A 5,000-nucleotide genomic window follows, 5' to 3' on the forward strand; every position below is an offset into this window, starting at 1 on the left:
TACGGTTAAAATATAAAGCAAAAAGAAAACACAGCAAGTAATTACCTTCGTAGTCGTTGCTACGCCAATTCTCTCCTTCAGTCACCGTCACAAACTTGCAACGGTAAATGAAGGATACTCTGTCATGCGCACAATTTCTCGACCCAGATTCCTGGTGCTCGTCCAACCGTACTTGCTAACCGTTGTGTCGTATCTTAAATTCCCTAATTTGTCGGTATATACCGTTGGCAGTTACTAAGTACAAACCCTAAGAGGCATTTACCTTTTCTTTTCCACTGAACACGTCCACCTCAAGTTCACTGATTTCGGTCATCGATCACATTCTTCAGCTGTTGCCTATGTTCGCAAAAAGTTGCGAACGTTTCCTCTTGCGTTTAATAGAGTGTTGTACTACCTCAAACGTTCTTCATCCTTGATTTACATACCGAAAACCGTTCTGTAAGGTAACAAACTACAAACTAATGCAACGCAAGTCTTAGCTTTCTGGTACTGCGTGGTCTTTCTACAGTCTTCAAGTCTGAAAGTGTTCGTTTCTGTCGCCAGTGTCGCGTCTTTAGTCTGAAAGTGCTCGTTGCTATCGCCAGTGTTGCAGTACTTTCACTGAAACCGGGGACAAACCGGGGACACCAATCAAAGAGCAGTACTGGAACAATAGATTCCAACATTTTCGGATCCAGCGAATCAAATGCTCCGTACAAAACAATGAAAATGCAACTTGTTGACTTACGTTGGCTCGACGTTTTGTACGGAGCATTTGATTCGCTGGATCTGAAAATGTCGGAATCTATTGTTTCAGTACTTCGCGGAATTTACTTCGTACAAAAACAACAACAGATTAACAGTTTCACGATGGTCGTCACGTAGCCACGCAACGTTCTCATTTGCTTGTTTGTTCGTGTTGTCGTCAATACTGTCGTCTGACTTTACTACAAACGGTTTGAAGTAAAGTCAAACTCGCACAGGAACTTGCTATCCAATTCTAATCGGACGTCAAGGGATCGAATCCAATAGGCCATTTCCGAGTTCATGGCTGCCTCCTCTTCAAAGCGAGTCTAAGTGCGAAGTTTTTGTGATGATAATTAAATCCACTTTACATATTAATGAAAAATAATTTTCATAAGAAAAACTTCGCACTTAGACTCGCTTTGAAGAGGAGGCAGCCATGAACTCAGAAATGGCCTATTGTACGATAAAAAACACAAAAACGTTAACAACAATTTTGTGAACTCAAGCAAATGAAAAATTTGCGTGACGACCATCGTGGAAATGTGAGTATGTTTTGATTCGCCTTGATTGTATTTCTGAGAAGGTTATTACGAAGTAAACATTAAAATGTGCTTTTAAAATATGGAGCTAAGCGAGTCTTCAGTGTCTCTAGGAGTTAGCGTATACTCCACACAAAATTCCAATATCAGTCGGAAATTCTCTTAATTTCGAAAAACAAAATGAGAGCTTTCGGGTGTTTCTTATTTTATTGACTAATTTCCACCATAAATGAAGGAAAGATGTCAAACATTCGAAAATAACACTACAGGATAATAACGACAAAAATTGAAACAAAAAAAATTGGAAAAAAAAAGACATCACGACCCCGAACCCGACCCCGGCCCCGGCCCGGCCCGGCCCGGCCCCGTCCCCGTGTTTTGGCAGTCAAGGGTTGCTACACTTGCGAGTTTCATCGCGCGCTGGCGACGCGACAAAATTTGAAAAAATCGCATCACCGTGGTGTGCCGTTTCCAATTTTGAAATTTTTTGGGAAAGCGCAAATGAGCCATCGCAAAAGAAAAAAGTGGGGACAAAAAAGACGCGTTGACAGATTTTAGTTTCCGAGACGGTAAACAAGTTTTTGCAAAAGCCAGAGTGTCAATCGTCAATTTATTTCGGCAAAGTGCTTCCAGTGTTTGCAGAGTTGACGCGTGTTACAAAAAAAGCCCTTCAAATGGTCTCTGAGCAGTTTCGCATTTATTGCCATTGTCATAATTCTACGGAGACTTAACTTCAAAACCAGGAGCCCATCACCCGGAGCGTGCAACTTAACTATACTTGTGCAACGGCGTTTTCAAAAATACGGTTATTTTTAGATTGAGTATCCCGCTAATGAGACTCCCACAGGAGCCCGATGACCAATTACAAGAAATTAAGTTGACGTCATAGGGTCACCGAACCGTAACTGACTTTGTTTTTTGACCTAATTCGCCGAAAGGGCTGGTCTAAAAATAAACCTACTTGTGAAAACGCCGTTTCACAGACGCTGTATGGAAGTTGCACGCTCCAGGATGGTCTCGTGTCAAAACTGCGTTTTCGCTTCCTTCAATCAAATTTCCGAACATAGCCTCCGGAAAGTGAATTAGAGTTTTCATTTGGTTCACAGTTCGAACACTATTATCATATATGTTTTTAGAAACTCTTCAGTAAAAAGATTCGTACAGATTCCATCGCTTTCCATCGGCGTTGAGTTGCAATGTACCGAGGGAACCAAAGATGCCGATTGGTGGGTTACCTCACGCAGTAATTGATTTCGTTATCCGTGGTTGGTATCGGAGGTTTGAATGATGGAAGCCAAAACGCAGTTTGGCTGTTAGGCTAACGCTTGAAGATGAATTCCGCAGAATTATGATGATCGCAGGAACGCACCATTTTCGAAACTGACCATTTGAAGGGCTTTTTTTAAAAGACGCGTCAACTCCGCACACAGTAGAAGCACTTTGCCGATATAAATTACAAGAAACACTCGTTTACACAGCCAACAACCCTTTGGTAATTGAATGTAGTTGATAATAATTCGCTGGTTTGTTTCGTACTAACGTTTCAAACTTGACATTTCCGGAAACAGATCCCATAGCCGCGTAAGCATGACCAGTAAACGAACAAGCATTTGATTGTTTTGTACCGGACATTTGATTCGCTGGATCTGAAAATGTTGGAATCTATTGTTACAGTGCTGCCCTCTGATTGGTTTTCGTTATCTGGGTGGCCCCGGTTTCAGTGAACGCACTGGAATATCGCAAGTGGGTACGAAGTCCATGTCGCTCATTTTCACTTGTGCTTGCTCTCATACCTGCATATACTTTTACGATACCCAAATCGAAAACGCTCCTTTTTCCCGTGAAAGCAATATTTCTGGCTTTGCCTGGATGAAAAAAATATATATCACGGCTGACTTTTCCAAAGCGTTGTCTAGGTCCAAGAATGCATTGGGAAAAAGCTCCCACCGTGTTCCCTTAAAATGCTGATTGCCACCGATTTTCGAAGAATTTAAGTGGAGAACGGGCTAAATATTACTACCTTGAGTCTCCACGGACATTATTCATGTAGTTATAAAATTTATTTATTTATTTATTTGTTTGTTAATTCTCAGAAAGTATCAAGGCGTAAAAAAGTGCTGAAAGCCAGCACAACATTGCCAGAACAAGAGAAGACTAGGTATATGGGGGCTTTGAAAGCTGCATATATGTCCTCAGATGAATCGATGTCGGACGAAGATGATAGTGAAGATGACGACCAACTCGAAGAAGAAGGAGCGAGAAACGCCAGGAGACGAAAGTTCTTGACCAGGAAGTTGCCTTGGCGATCAACACAACTCGAAGAGTTAATTCAGTCCTTGGACAGAAAATCGTCAAGGAGAAGGTCCGCCAAGGCTGCTGCCATGATGGCGAAACGCCAGCAGCCCTCAAATGAGTCAGAGCGTCTTGCCCCCCAGGACGCTCCGCAGTGGGAAATCTGCACTGTTCCGCAATAGAACATTGAGATTAATTGAAAAAGAGACGTTTTAAAGGTTTAAAATTGTGTTGCTTAGAAACGTTAAGACGCGACGACTTTCCGACGGCGTTCGTCCTTATCAAGTCAAAAACGAATAATTAGGCAAAAATTGCAAAAAGAATTCCGGCCGGAGACACGAGAATAAAAATCAAAATATGTGATAATGACTGATACAATAAGGTATTTAATTGAAGAATCTGGCGTGAATAGAATCTTCCTGAGTATTTAACTTAGGATTCAATTCCGTAATGAACAACATCTCAAAAACTAGACAATCTGCCTCTTTTTTCAAGTTGAGAATTATTTGTCATCCAAGTCTGGCTTGGCCATGATGGACCATGTTCCTCTAGATGAAAACATGGTCTATCCGTACAGATTTGCCACGGCTTACATAAGTTTCGAAGTAACCGTATGAATGATACAACTTGATCTGTTCGCGTCCTATTCGCTATGTAAGATGCACGTCTTATGTACGCCACGACTTGTGTAGCCCGCGGTTAAACCTTTTAAGCTTTTCAAATTTTCAATTTTATCGCAATGTCTTAAAGTTAAATCTCTTCTTCGGCTATAAATTAATGTCAACAACTTGCATAATCTTTTGATCTTTTACTGTATTATGTGGTAAGACCGTCGTACAATCAAGACATAATTTATCCCCTTAACAATCTTGCACTGACGCAGAATCCAACAATCAAGGATGGTGTAAGTGTATTGAAACTGTCATCGAAGGTATTGAAAACGAGTTCAGATAAAGTATGCAGATTTTTTAGGGAAACAAGGCGGTTCTTTCTTTTAGTTGTAGCGGAGTTTGGTAGATAAGAAGTATATTTTGGTAGTCACCTAAGAGACCCACCAGCATTGCTCATCATATGTACAAATCCTCCAACCTGATAGTAGCTGGCTGATAAAAACACAAAGAAGATTAAGACCGTGGCATGGTTAATACATTTATCGCAGTTTCCGAACTTGGTTTTTCATACAGGGTATAGAATTTAGGCGGGTTTGAAAACTGGCTACTGTTTTAATTGTAACAATTTTTAGCTGAAATGTCAGAATCAAGGAAACCTTACTGACAACCGTTTTTAAGGTGATTATTATTATCGTGGCGATGTTGTAGCGAATCGATTAAAAAGGAAAACAGAATGCCATGTTGTTTACAGGTTGCTCGCTTTACAAACATAAAATAAATCATGCTTTAGACAATGATGATGATTTAGAAATTTTGTTGTGTAAAGCACTTT

This window comes from Montipora foliosa, chromosome 5 (genome assembly GCF_036669935.1).
Source record: "Montipora foliosa isolate CH-2021 chromosome 5, ASM3666993v2, whole genome shotgun sequence".
NCBI classification, from domain to species: domain Eukaryota; kingdom Metazoa; phylum Cnidaria; class Anthozoa; order Scleractinia; family Acroporidae; genus Montipora; species Montipora foliosa.